This window comes from Furipterus horrens, unplaced genomic scaffold, assembly GCF_987537825.1.
Source record: "Furipterus horrens unplaced genomic scaffold, mFurHor1.1.pri manual_scaffold_7, whole genome shotgun sequence".
In the NCBI taxonomy this organism is placed as follows: Eukaryota; Metazoa; Chordata; class Mammalia; order Chiroptera; family Furipteridae; genus Furipterus; species Furipterus horrens.
Genome location: NW_028327177.1, coordinates 60,041,747 through 60,057,365, shown reverse-complemented (window position 1 = coordinate 60,057,365; position 15,619 = coordinate 60,041,747). Strand labels below are relative to the sequence as shown.

Sequence of the window (15,619 nt, the reverse complement as noted above, 5' to 3'; positions counted from 1 at the left end):
TTTTCTGGCATACTGGATTTTCTTCAAGAGAAGCACTAATTTACTCTGTAGTATGGAGAAACTTTCTATTAGTATTTACAAGTTCAATGTTACCTTGTCTTGTGAAACATGTTATTAACTGTTAATCCACACAACACCCCTTGTTAAATAAGTCATTATTATTATCTTCACTTTCCAACTGAAGAAACACATCAAGAGAGGTCATGGCATGAGTCAAGGCCAGGATTAGCAATGAAAAGCACCCAGTTGTCATTGCTTTCCTTGGTCTACCCGGCCAGCTAAATAGGTGAGATGGCTTGCCTGGATAGCCACAAAGAATGGGAGCTGACCCACAGCTTGTATAACCAAACTCCTCATAAAGGCAGCCTCTGTAGTCTTTGCCTCTGGACCTCAAACAAGGTACCCTAAATTTGAATTGCTGGGGCTCTCACTAATATGCTTGACCTAGATCCTGAATGTTGCCCTCACTATTCCCCACCTAAGAGTTTACCTGTGGTTTGCTGTACTCTGAACCCATTTCTAAGGAAAGAAAGTTAAATAATGCTGAAAGGATTTTACAACCTAAGGTGATATTTATGGAGGGACTGGAACCTGTATTAATTCTCTTGAAAATACAGGACCAAATTTATAACGTGTTTGTGTGTGTGTGTGTGTGTGTGTGTGTGTGTGTGTGTGTTTTATATCTAAGTGTTTGAGAAAAAAATAAATGGACATGCAAAAAAAAACTACCTGAAATTATAGATAGCAGCTAGGATACAGGCAACAGATATAGTATATTTTATGGTATATTGATGAACAATGAAGCCATGAATTTTATAAACAATTCATCTCTCACCTGTTAAGCTTTTTTTTTTTTTTTTAAGTTGTTGGAGAGTGTCTTCCAATCACCAGCTACGGAACAAGCAGGGAATGGAATGGGTACCTCTTCCAGGTGTGTTTTCCCTCCCATCTCCGAAGGTGGCAGAATATTAGCCATTCTCCAGACGCGATCCTGGGAAGTTTGTTAAGCTTTTTATGGTAACAAGAAATTTACCCTTAAAAGGAAGCTTGATCAAGAAAATTAAAATAAACTTTTAAGACCATCTAATAGCAAACAAAAATACTGGGCTTTGTTAGAACTATGCAGGTTTTACAGTTTTTAAAATGTGGAGGACATGTGTTACCTATAATATTAATTGAAAATATCTTATTTTAATTAATTTAACATATCACTGGGAAAAAGATGTTGAATCAAAGTAGTATAAAAAGGTTCACTTCTTGGTAAAAAATCCTATTAATACTATATGTTTAATATATTTGATGCAATTGATAAAATTTGTAACTTTTTGACTTTGTATATTGAAATATGGTCCTAGTTTTTGTTTTTTTTTAAATTTGAATGAAATAAAAAGAAATATTCCCCAGGAGAAAAATCATGATAAAATATATCAAGGCTGAGACTTCCAACCAAGATGAAAGCCTACACAGACACGCTGTGTCTCCCACCACAACTAAGAAGGAATACAACTACTTCAAAACTAGAGACAACCAAAAGTTCCAGAAAATCAAGCTGCATGGAAGTCCAACAAACAAACATATAAAGAAGAAATACTCATCCAGACAGGTAGGAGGGTCTGAGCCAGGGCAAAAAGAATGTGGTGTGGTGGCATCAGTGGCAGCAGCGGCAGTGGCAGACCAACGGAAAGCACAGTCACACATTTTGAAAAGTCAGGAGGGACACCTGGAGAATGCTCCCAGCACCATACCAGACCATGTAGCTCACTGTCCCAGCGCCAGAAAAAAATTAAGCCTCATAGCTTCTGACTATGCAAACCAGTGGGGGTTGGGGCAGAGTCAGAAACTGCCTGTCCCTCAGCAGAGTCTGCTTGTTTAAAGGGCCCCCACAGTCATAGAATGTCTGCAGACCTACCCACTCTGGAAACAATAGCCAGAACAACAGCTAGAGAGGCATCAGTCCCATACGAAGTGGGAGAAGTTCCTGGAAAAGAGGCGAGTGCTGAGCAAGCAACATTGTTCCTTCTCAGACCCCTCTCGCACAAACAGTGCCACAACGTGGTGAAACAGGTCATCCTGTACTGACAAATACCCAAGGCTCTGCCCCTTACAGTGTAACAGGAGCGACAGCTCTACCTAAGACAAGCAAACATAGAAGCCTGTCAAGATGAGGAGACAGAGAAGTATGGCCCAAAAGATGGAATGGATCATGGTTCCATTGAAAGAACTAAGTGAAGAGGAGATAGCTAAGCTAACAAACAAGGAGAAAGCCTACCTAGCCAACACAGAGTTCAAAACACCAGTGATAAAGATGCTCACAGCCTTAACAGATATGCTTAAGTACAGCAAATACATTAGGGAAGAAGTGAAGGCTATGCTAAATGAAACAAAGGAAAATCCACACAAAACCAATGGTGAATGGAAGGAAACTGGGGTCCAAATCAATGATTTGGAACATAAGGAAGAAAAAAACAGTCAACCAGTACAGAATGAGGAGAGGCTTAGGAAACTCTGGGATAACTTTAAATGTGCCAACATCTAAATCATAGGGGTGCAGAAGGAGAAGAGGAAGAGCAAGAAATTGAAAGCTTAGATGAGAAAATAATGAAGAAAAACTTCCAAAATTTGGCGAAGGAAATAGACATACAAGTCCAGGAAGCACAGAGAGTCCCAAACAAGCTAGAACAAAAGAGGATGCCACACAAAGACACATCATAATTAAAATGCCAAAGGTTCAAGATAAAGAATCTTAAAAGCAGCAAGAGAAAAGCAGAGAGTTACCTACAAAGGGGGTGCCTATAAGATTATCAGCTGATTTCTCAAAAGAAACTTTGCAAGCAAGATGGGACTGGCAAGAAGTATCCAAGGTGATGAAAAGAAAGGACTTACAACCAAGAATACTCTATCCAGCAAAGCTATCATTTAAAATGGAAGGGCAGATGAAGTGCTTCCCAGACAAGGTAGAGCTAAAGAAGTTCATCATCATCAAGCCATTATTATATGAAATGTCAAAGGAACTTACTTAAGAAAAAGAAGATCAAAATTATGCACATTAAATTGACAACAAACTCACAGCTATCAACAACTGAATCTAGAAAATAAAAACAAAATTCAACTAAGAAAATCAGAAAAGAAATAGAATCATAGGTATGGGGATCATTTGGAAGGTTATCAGCTGCAAGGGGAAAGAGGGAGAAATGGGGAAATGGTGCAGGGATTAAGGAGCATAATTGGTTGTTATAATATAGAGAAGAGAAAGTTAAGAATAATATAGGAAAGGGTGAAGCCAAAGAACTTATACGCACAACCCATGGACATGAACTAAGTGGGGTGGGATTGCTGGAGAGAAGTGGGGTACTGAGCAGAGGGGCGCAAAGGGGGAAAAGGTTGGAACGACTATAATGACATAATCAATAAAATGTACTTTAAAAATATATTAAAGCTGATGGCAAAAATAAATACAAATTCAAATTATCCTATTATTTACTAAACCAATTAAATATATTATAAAACATTTTACTTAAGACAATCCTGGCCCTGATGACTTCACTATTGCATTCTTGTACACATTTAGGAGGAAATAGTAATTTCACATGCTTTCAGAGAAGAGAAAAACAAGGAACAATTCACAGCTCACCTTATGGGGTCAGCATAGCCATTACTCTAGAATTTGAAAAGGATATTATGAGAAAGAAAAACTACAGACATTAATTTCAGGAACAAGATAAAAAAAAGTCTGATATCATCACTTATATTCAATTTTGTAATGAATGTCCTATGCCCTAGCCTGAGGAATAATATTATAAAAAGAAATTTAAATTATAGGGTTGGAAATAAATAAATAAAGACATTGCTTTCAAAAGCATTTGTAATGTGTTAGAATCAGTAAGTACATTTAGCATGATTGCTAGATAAAAACAATTTTAAAACAAAGCATTGATTTTAGCATCAAGCACATCAAATTCCTAGATACGTATCTAATAAAAATTGTGCAAAATATTTGTCCATAAAATTATAAAATATTACTATGAAAAATTCAAGAGCAAATAGAAGACTTTATTAGAGATAGTAAGTATATCAATTCTTGCCCCAAATGCAGATAGATTCAATGCAATACCAATTAAAATCACAGCACTACTATTATTAAAAACTGTAAGTTCACTTTAAAATTAATATGAGAATGCAAAATGGTCAAGATGAAGCCAGGCAAGTTAGAAAAAGAACAAAGTCAGGAGTATTAATGTTACAGGATATCAAGACTTTTTAAAATATTTACAATAATTAAGACTTTATGATTGACCACGAATTAAAAAATACTGGCTAATGGATACAAAAGGGGGTCCTGAAGCAGAATCATATATATAGCCATTAACTTACAATGAAGGCAATATTGCACTACAGTGGGGGAAAATTAAGATGAATGCATTTTTTTAAGTATAACTTATTGATTATGCTGTTACAATTGTCCCTATTTTTTCATCTTTGACCTGCTCTACCCAGTACCTCCTTTTCCTCCAGCAACCCTCTCCCCATTAATTCATGTCCATGGGTCGTGCATGTCAATTCTTTGTCTTCATCCTTTCCTATACTATTATTAATTTCCCTGTGTCTAATTTGCTCCTACCAATTATGCTTCTTGATCCCTGCATTACTTGCCCCTTTCTCCCACTTCTCTCTCCCAGCTGATAACCCTCTATTTGATCCCCATACCTATGATTCTGTTCCTATTCTGGTTGTTTGCTTAGTTTGTTATTGTTTTTGTTTTTGTTTTTATTTTTTAGATTCAGTTGATAGTTGTGAGTTTGTTGGCATTTTAATGTTCATAGTTTTGATCTTCTTTTTCTTAAATAAGTCCCTTTAACATGTCATGTAATAATGGCTTGGTGATGATGAACTCCTTTAGCTTTACCTTGTCTGGGAAGCATTTTATCTGCCCTTCCATTCTAAATAATAGCTTTGCTGGGTAGAGTAATCTTGGTTGTAGGTCCTTGTTTTTTAAAACTTTGAATACTTCTTGCCAACACCTCTTGCCTGCAAAGTGCCTTTTGAGAATCAGCTGTTAGTCTTATGGTAACTTCTTTGTAGGTAACTCCTCTTTTCTCCTGCTGCCTGCTTTTAAGATTCTTTCTTTGTATTTAACCTTTAGCATTTTAATTATGATGTGTCTTGGTGTGGTCTCTTTGGGTCCAACTCGTCCAACTCAATAGGGATTCTGTGCTTCCTAGACTTGTGTGTCTATTTCCTTCACCAAATTTTGGAAGGTTTCTTTCATTATTTTTTCAAATAAGTTTTCAATTCTGTTCTGTGGGTCTCCTCCTTATGGCACCCTTATGATTTGGATGTTGGTCTGTTTACAGTTGCCCCAGAGGTTCCTAAGACTCTCTCTCTCTTTTTTTTTCCAATTTTTATTTCTTCATTCTGTTATGGGTGAATGTTTATTTCTTCCTTTTGTCCCAACTTTTTACTTGAATCCTATCTTCTTTCTCTTCGCTATTGATTCCTTGTATACTTTCCTTTATTTCACTTTGTATAACCTTCTCTTCTCCCTTTATTTTGTGGCTGTACTCAATCATTACTCTGAGCATCTTGATCACCAGTGTTTTGAACTCTGCATTTGATAGGTTGCCTAGCTCCATTCTGTTTAACTTTTTTTCTGGAATTTTGTTCTGTTCTTTCATTTGGGCCATATTCTTTGCCTCTTCAATTTGGCAACTTCCCTGTGTTTGTTTCTATGTATTTGGTAGAGCTTCTTTGATTCCATGCCTTGACAGTATGGCCTAATATAGTAGGTGTCCAGTAGGGTTCAGTATCACAGCCTCCCCTATCACATAAGCTAGGTACTTGAGGTATACCCTTCATGTGGGCTGAGTACACCCTCCTTTTATAGTTGATCTTTGGTTGCTGTTGGCAGATCAATGGGAGGAATTTTCCCAGGCCAGTGAGCTGCAAGGACTGGCTGTGACCACTGACCACCAACCTCCACCTTCTGTGGAGTATCAGCTGTGTAGGGGTAGGATGGTGGTGCTTCAACATGGTCTACAGCTGTCTACTGGGTGCACATGTGCTGGGCTTTCCTGGGTGATACAAGCAAAGGTCAGCCTCCACCTGTGTTTTGCCTGGGGCACCCTGCCTGAGCTATAAAGCAATCTGAGATGACTGCTACTTATGCTTGGATTAGAGATTTCCAGACAAAGCCAAACTGTGAATTTTTTTTTAAGTGTTATAAAATTTATTCATGAAAGCATTCAGACATTTTTAGGTGGGAAAGGTGATATGCAGATTTTACTACAAGGTGCAACAAAATCATACTGGAAAGAATGGTACAGCTGGCACAGGACTGGCAGTGGAACAATTCAAAACAAATGTTAGCTGAGAGCACTTCATTGGGTTTGAAAAACATAAAATAATAATTTAAAGCTTCATGAGACAAGGTAAGTTCCAATTTAAAACACTAAGAAATAGTACCAGTGAGCAGCTGGACACTGGCAGGAGTCGAGCCTTGGCACTGCTGGATTAGAGAAAAACCATCTGGGAACAACCAGTTTAGTGAAGACAGTGAAAGAAGAAAAAGGGACAAAATGGGATTCCCGACTGGGGTGGCTGCCCGAGCTGAGCTGCGGCTGAGAGGACACAAAGGCTTTTTGGTGACCACAGGCTTCCCCAGAGGGAAGTCAGGAGGAAAGCGGATCTCTGCCGGCTGGCAGAGACAGGACTCGACCAGGCGGCATAGGCGCTGAAAGACAGGAGACAGCGTGCTGCTGAGCAAGTGAAATCGTAATTTTTTTCTTTATATTTTTCTCTTGTGAACTACAGAGAGGGGGGGGATGTTTGGGGGTGAAAGTACATTCTTGAGGAGCGCAGGCGAAGAGGTGCATGCGCTCACTCCCCAACCCTCCCTTTGGGTCGCGGGCGCGCGTAGGGAAGTGCCATCATTCACTGGCCCAGGTGCGAAAGGCCAAGAGTCCAGGGGCTCCTTGGACACACCCCAACAGACATAAGTTCAGTGCCCAAACAGGCGCAGGGAGAGACCTCTGGGTACACAGAAGACTGTGTGCAGTTGCCCCTGGCCAGCTCCAGAGGGAGCCAGGCATGACTGCCAGGCCGGAATGCAGAGCATTCGCTCGGGCTCTGCTCGTACCTGCCCAGGCGAGTGCAGGAACGCTGGGTGGCTGTGGCGCCGGAAGAGTAGGCAGCAGCAACTCACAGACATTCACCCTGAGCACTACTCGGAGGTAGCTCCCCAGCTGCCCTGGGCAAGCAGGCGCCAGGAACAGCAGGCAGCAGCGACTAACAGACACTCACCCGGAGCACTGCGCAGAGGCTAGCTCCCCGGCTGCCTTGGGCAAGCAGGGGCACATCAGTGCAAAAATACCTCGCCGACATCAATAGGCACCAATCGCTCACTTCCACTGTACACTAGTGTCTGCGGCCCAGCACTGGCAGGCCAGAGACCATCTCCTGGAGCACAGTGCGGCAGACCTGAGGAAAACCCTGGGCCACCTTGGGAAACTCCCAGAGCGCTACGCGGCAGGCCTGAGACAAGCTCTCGGGCCACCTTACATGCTCACAGGCGTGCCTGCAAAGACACCTTGGCTAGCTCCAACAGACACCGAAGGAACACGCAGTGTGGGGGACCACTGCTGCAAGGAGCAGGAACCTCTGACCCACCTCATTAGACCAGCTGTGGATACAGAAAAACAAGACAACACACAAAGGCTGAACTGATATCTCCACAAAAGAATTCAAGATAAAGTGGATAGAGTGACTCTCAATCAACTAGCCAGAACAAAGATCCTAACAAAAAACATCTGAAATATAACCAGACAGCATAAACAAATGATATAAAAGGTACCCCAAGAACATCAGGCTCAGGAGATCAAAGAGACTGCACCACTGAAACCCCCAGATCTACCATAAAGAATCTCATGCCACAAAGGTGGGAAGGCAAAGCAAACAAATACAAATAACAAAAACAAACAAGAAGAATCCAACATGGTAAGATGCAGAAACAACCTCTCAATGAAAAGAAAAGAGGAATCCCCAGAAAGAGAGGTAGATGGAATAGACATAGCCCAAATGTCAGACATGGAATTCAAAACCATGGTGGTGAAGAAGCTCAATATGCTCGAAAACCTCAAAAACAACTATGACAACCTCCAAGGAAGTTACTAACAGCTCCAAGAAAATTACAGGGAACTTACGGAGAACTACACCAGCATTAAAAAAAGACATAGAAACTATCAACAAGAACCAGGAAGAAACGAAGAATGCAATCTCTGAACTGAAAAACAGTGTAGAATTAGTCAAAAGCAGACTAAATGAAGCAGAGGATTGTATTAGTGAGTTAGAGGATAATGTAGGAAATAATTCTCAAACAATACAGCAAAATGAAAAAAGATTGAAAAAATATGAACAAGATGTAAGGGAATTACAGGATAGCATGAGGAGAAATAATATCAGGATTATCGAAATAAGAGAGGGAGAAGAAAAGGAGCATGGAATTGAAAAACTGATAGGAGAAATACTGACAGAAAATTTTCCGAACCTGATGAGAGAAAAAGTTATGCAAGTCCAAGAAGCACTGAGAGTTCCAATAAAGAGGAACCCCCCCAAAACCCACTCCAAGGCATATCATAGTTAAAATGGCAACATTCCAAGACAAAGAGAGAATCCTAAAAGCAGCAATAGAAAAACAGCAAATAACTTACAAGGGAGCTCCAATAAGACTATCGACCAATTTCTCAACAGAAACATTACAAGCCAGAAGGGAATGGTCAAAAATATTTCAAGCAATGAAAAACAAAGGCCTACAACCAAGAATACTCTACCCAGCAAGGCTCTCATTCAAAATAGAAGGTGAAATAAGGAGTTTTTCAGACAAAGGAAGACTAAAAGAATACATCTCCACCAAACCAGCATTGCAAGAGATGCTAAAGGGATTATTCTAAGAAAAAAAAAAAGAGTAGAGGAACAGGGATACAAAGAGAAATGAATAAATACACGTGAATAATAACCTTAAATGTAAATGGATTAAATGCTCCAATTAAAAGACATAGGGTAACGGAATGGATAAAAAAACAGGACCCACATATTTGCTGTCTACAAGAAAAACACCTCGAAACAAAAGATTTACATAGACTGAAAGTAAAGGGATATAAAAAATTATTCCAAGCAAATGGACCTGAAAAAAAAGCTGGGGTAGCAGTCCTCATATCAGACAGAATGGATTTCAAAGCAAGGGCAATAAAAAGAGACAAAGAAGGACATTTCATAATACTTAAAGAAACAATCCATCAAGAAGATATAACACTGATAAACATATATGAACCCAACATAGGAGCACCCAAATACATAAAGCAAATACTAGAAGAACACAAGAAGGATATTAACAACAACACACTCACAGTACGGGACTTCAACACTCTATTATCAACAATAGACAGATCATCCAAGCAAAGAAGCACCAAGGATATACAGTCATTGAACAACACACTAAACCACATGGACTTAACTGATATATATAGAAGTTTCTCCCCAAAGAAGCAAAATATACATTCTTTTCAAAGGCACATGGGACATTTTCAAAGATAGACCACATAACAGGACACAAAACAAGCCTGAACAAATTCAAGAAAATTGAAATCCTATCAAACATCTTTTCAGACCACAATGCCTTGAAACTAAAAATCAACCTCAGGGAAAAAAATCAAAGACACCCAAACTCATGGAGAATGAATAATAGGCCGTTAAATAATGAATGGGTTAACAATGACATCAAAGAAGAAATCAAGAAATTTCTAGAAACTAATGACAATGAAGACACAACAGCCCAAAACCTATGGGACACAGCAAAAGCAGTCCTAAGAGGGAAGTTCATAGCAATACAGGCATATCTGAAAAGACTAGAAGAATCTCAAATAAAAAATCTAATCCTAAAGCTACAAGAACTAGAACAACAACAACAAACAAAACCTAGGGCAAAAAGAAGAAACGAAATCATCAAGATCAAAGCAGAATTAAACGACATAGAAACTAAACAAACAATCCAAAAAATCAACAAAACTAGGAGCTAGTTCTTTGAAAAAATAAACAAAATCTACAAGTCTCTAGCCAGGCTCATCAAGAAAAAAAGAGAGAAGACCCAAATAAACAAAATCAGAAATGAAAGAGGAGAAATCACGACTGATACCTCAGAAATACAAACAATTATAAGAAATTACTACCAACAACTATATGGCAAGAAATTTGACAACCTAGTAGAAATGGACAGATTTCTAGAAACATATAACCTTCCAAAACTGAATCAAGAAGAAGTAGAAAGTCTCAACAGACCAATAACAAAGAAGGAAATTGAAACAGTAATCCAAAATCTCCCTGCACACAAAAGCCCTGGACCGGATGGCTTCACAGGCGAATTTTAAAAAAACATTTCGGGAAGAACTAACTCCTACCCTCCTCAAACTATTCCAAAAAATCCAAGAAGAGGGAAAAATCCCAAACTCTTTCTATGAAGCCAGTATTACCCTAATCCCAAAACCAGGTCAAGACACAGCAAAGAAAGAAAACTACAGGCCAGTATCACTGATGAACATAGATGCTAAAATCCTCAATAAAATTTTGGCAAACAGGATCCAGCAATACATCAAAAAGATCATACACCATGACCAAGTGGGATTCATCCCAGGGATGCAAGGATGGTTTAATATGCGCAAATCAATAAATCACATTATCATATCTATAGGTGCAGAAAAAGCATTTGATAAAGTACAACACCCGTTTATGATGAAAACACTCAGCAAAATGGGAATAGAGGGAGCATACCTTAACATAATTAAGGCTATATATGAGAAGCCTGAAGCCAACATCATACTCAATGGACAAAAACTGAAAGCATTCCCCCTGAAATCAGGAACTAGACAAGGCTGTCCATTCTCCCCACTTCTATTCAACATAGGGTTGGAAGTCCTAGCCACAGCAATCAGACAAGACAAAGAAATAAAAGGCATCCAAATTGGGAAAGAAGAAGTAAAACTATCATTATTTGCAGACGACATTATAGTATACTTAGAAAACCCTATAAACTCCACTAAAAGACTACTCGATATAATAAATGAATTTTTAAAACAATAAAACCTGCATAAGTGTGCTTTGAACGGAAACTACTGATTTGCTGACTCACCCTACATAGTAAAGGCAGGGCAATTGATATAAGCAATAGCCTACCGTTGCTCCGTTTGGGCCAAGCCATTCAGGTCACCAGGAGCAAAAGCTTTGGCCTTTATCCAGGCTGTGGGAATGTAACCAAAGTGAGAGGTGATATAATGTGAATACTGTTGAGAAGGAAAACTCTGACTCCAAAAAACCTCCGCTGCCTTGCGGCATACCTCTTCAGGGGAAAGGCTAAGGGAGTAAACCCCGACAGAAAATCCGGAGCCGGAGTCCCTAAGGCGGTTTGACGTTGTAGTCAACACCGGCAACTCCTGCGGCGCACCTGAAGCCAAGCTGTATTGACTCCGTCTTTCCCTTGGATCCTTCAGCTGCGAAGAGAGGGGGGATCTGCTGCATGGGCAACAGCAGACCCTCCATATCACCCTGCCCAGGCTCTGTAGCTTCAGCTCCACTGGAGAGGACACTCCAGCGTCATCGCAAGATGTCGATTCAACATGGGAGGAGACAGATACCGTGTCACTCCCGAGTCGGACTGCACAACCATTCTCGGCGGTGCAGATAGACTCTTAAGAAGCTACACCATCGTCTCGAGAGACGGACGGCTGCCGACGACGATAGATCAGTGGAACAGAATAGAGAGCCTGGAAATAAACCCAGGCCTCTATGTTCAACTAATCTTTGATAAAGGAGGAAGGAACATAAAATGGAGTGAGAAGAGCCTCTTTAACAAATGGTGCTGGGAGAACTGGACAGGGACGTGCAAAAAAATGAAACTAGACCACCAACTTACACCGCACACGAGAATAAACTCAAGATGGATCAAAGACTTAAATGTAAGCCGTGACACCATAAAAGTCTTAGAGGAAAACATAGGCAGGAAAATTTCAGATATCCCTTGTAACAATATCTTCATGGATACATCTCCTAAGGCAAGAGAATTAAAGGAAAAAATAAACAAATGGGACTACTTCAAACTAAAAAGTTTCTGCTCTGCAAAAGAAAACATCACGATGAAAAGGAAGCCAACCATATGGGAAAACATATTTGCCAATGATATCTCAGACAAGGGACTGACCTCCAAAATATATAAAGAGCTTATATGACTCAACATCAAGAAAACAAACAACACAATTAAAAAATGGGCAAAGGACCTGAACAAACACTTCTCCGAAGAGGACATACAAAAGGTCCATAGGCACATGAAAAAATGCTCAACATCATTGGCCATCAGAGAGATGCAAGTAAAAACCACAATGAGATACCACTTTACACCTGTCAGAATGGCCATCATCAACAAATCAACAAACAACAAATGCTGGTGGGGATGTGGAGAAACGGGAACCCTACTTCACTGTTGGTGGGAATGCAGACTGGTGCAGCCACTATGGAAAACAGTACGGAATTACCTCAAAAAACTAAAAATGGAACTGCCTTTTGAACCAGTGATTCCACTGCTAAGATTATACCTGAAAAATCCTAAAACCCTAATTCATAAAAACCTATGCACCCCTATGTTCATAGCAGCCCTGTTTACAATAGCTAAGTGCTAGAAACAGCCTAAGTGCCCGTCTGTAGATGAGTGGATCAAAAAACAATGGTACATTTACACAATGGAATACTATGTAGCAGAAAGAAAGAAGGAACTCCTGCCATTTGTGACAACATGGATGGAACTAGAAAGAATTACGCTTAGTGAAATAAGCCAGGCAAAGAAAGCAAAATACCATATGATATCACCTAATACAGGAAACTAAAGAGCAACACAAACAAACAAACTTAATAGGCAAAGACTAGAATAGTAGTCAGTAGGGGGGAGGGGGGGAGAGAAGGGGGATAAGTAAGGGAAGGGTCTAGTCAAGGAACGTGTATGAATGACTCATGGACATGGACAACGGGGAGGGATATGATTGTGGGAGAAGGGATGGGCTGGGTAGGGGGAGCAATGGGGGAAAAATGGGACAACTGTAATTGAAAAATCAAAAAACAAACAAAAAAAAGAAATAGTACCATCATTGAGAAAGGAAATCAACTTCTAAGTGTACCAAAAAGATTGTAGGGCAAACAAGAAAATTTTTCATTTGTTGAGGTACAAATAGGAGTGGTCCTTAAGGGGGGGCATTAATTATTAATGGCAAACCCCGCAAATACAAAATAAAACCCAAATCACTGGTCACTTAATCCAAAATTTACATGTAATAAAGGCAAGGCAATAGACTCAAGTTATGGCCTGTCAAATATTTACTCCATTGACATTATCTACAGAAGCACTTGACCAATTTGTACACAGCGATTTCTTATGCAAAAGGGTTTCCGTAAAAATGACACTATATACACATCTGTACACTGATCCACCAGAGCAATTCTCCATCTCCTGGGGAGGGGAGTTACAACTTAAAGCCAGATACCTGAGGTTTCATTTCTTCAGTTGCCTTATCATAATCCCAAATATACATTTCAGGGTTTGTTTTTATTTTTAAAGACACTTTCCTTGATATGTGCACTACAGTTAAAATTAAAAACAAGAATAATAAAATAAAACAATAATTTGACAGAGCTGACCTGACCCTTCCCACCCCACCTAGAGACTTATCTGGCTGCGGCCACTGAGGAAGGACTCGTGGCCCCAGATAGGCAGCTTACGCTGGCGGACAGCCGTTCGACAGTGCGTCTCTTCAGCGGAGTCAGCAAAGGCTTTCATTGAATTTTAAAGGAGGATGAAGAAGAAAGGAAAAACAAAACCCCAAATGCCAAAGGAATTTCAGTGGGATGAAGTTCCTCCACCACTTAGAGAATATCTCTGAAGCCGCTGTATGAGCTGGGCCACCATGGTGTCCGAGATCCCGGGACAGGCCTCTTCTGCCAGGTAGGTGGCTCCTCGCAATTCTTCTATTGACCCCATGTTACCTCCACATGCCTGGCTCTTCTCCTTCAACTCTGCAAACACAGGAGAAATAATTGTAGATAAACACTGAGAGAAGGGTATCTTTGGGATGTCTTTAATCTTATTTCTTTCTAAATCCGGTGGCTGAAGAGCTCCATTCTCAAGGCTTTTAGGATCTTTCTCCCGGATGGTGAAGATCCAGTCCCCTGAGTCGCTGCCTCCAGCTGCTTGGCCGTCTGTGTCCATTTCCGTGTCAGAATCTTCAGAGCTGGAGTCTTCATGACTCTGTTCAGCCTTCCACCTCTTATACCTGTCAATGAGCTCAGTCAAGTAGGAAGTTTTCTTTGCATTGTGTATTATAAACTTGTGCTTCAGTAACTCCTTGGCAGTAGGTCTAAAGCGTGGCTCCTTGTTCAAACAGGGCTCGACAAACTCCTTAAGGGGTTTGCTATAGTTTCCTTCCAGCGTTGGGGGGTTGTTCTTTGGAATGAGGAATAAAACCTTTATGGGGTTCTGCTCAGAATGAGGTGGCTCCCCTTTTGCAAGCTCTATAGCTGTTATGTCCAGTGACCAGATGTCTGCCTTTGAGTCATAGGCCGACTGTTTAATGACTTCGGGTGCCATCCAGAATGGGGTGACCACAAAGGTATTTCTTTTTATCTGGGTATCTGTCAGCTGGCCTGCCACTCCAAAATCAGCCAGCTTCACCTCTCCATGTTCAGAGAGCAGAACATTAGCAGCTTTAATATCTCTATGAATTTTCTTCTCTGAATGCAAATAATCAAGTCCTTTCAGTATTTCTCTTAATATAGTAGCAATCTGAGTTTCATCTAAGGGGCCAGGTTCTAATAGATCTAGTGCAGAGCCTCCACCAAGATATTCCATTATTATCCACAATTTAGTATCCTTCAGATAGGATTCATAATATTTGGTTACATATGGACTGTCACACTGACTCATCACTGTAATTTCTTGTTGAATGTCCTCTATCTCACCTTCAGCTTCTTCCAGATCAATGATTTTTATGGCAACCACTTTCTGAGTCTGATTGTAAACTGTGAATTTAAGCTGGCTGCTGGTAGTATGAGACCTTGAGCCCATTGAGGCCAGTTGTTGCTTTTTTGTTAGGATTTAGGAAGTTGTGAATCATGGGCCTAGACCAGCCATTCATATGGAAAAGCAGCTTGGGTGGGCCCATAAGTTAAGGGGGATGAAGTTTCTGAGGGTCCCTAAGGCAGGGCAGAGTTAGTTAGGTTGACGGAATCTCAGATATAGCACCAACTTGCAGGATCTGTGGGGGGAGCATTTAGAGAAGAGACAATGGCCTCTGCTCACTTTGATGCCACACACTTCAGTTTCTCCCTGTATACCACTGGTGCCTTTCAAGGTGCCTTTAGATTCCGGAGCTCAGAGGAAGTGAGTCTGAGTAGGTGAGTCCATGTGTGGGATCTTTAAGATGAACTGCTTGGGGCTCCAGCAGTTTCTTCACCAACTCAATCCCCACTGGATTTTGCAGCCAGAAGTTGTGGGGACTTATTTTCCTGTCACTGGAACCCTGGGAGGTGGTCTGGTGTG

At 40.5% G+C, this 15,619-nt stretch overlaps 1 non-coding gene and 1 pseudogene across 1 annotated transcript; both read right to left on the bottom strand.

The window, feature by feature from the left end:
• Window positions 1-861: 861 nt before the first annotated feature.
• Window positions 862-1,001, bottom strand: LOC150004529 (small nucleolar RNA SNORA7). The gene has a single exon (XR_016512533.1). It is a non-coding gene; the product is annotated as a small nucleolar RNA SNORA7 (small nucleolar RNA).
• Window positions 1,002-13,468: 12,467 nt separating this feature from the next.
• Window positions 13,469-15,090, bottom strand: LOC150004528 (serine/threonine-protein kinase 24 pseudogene; annotated as a pseudogene).
• Window positions 15,091-15,619: the final 529 nt, after the last annotated feature.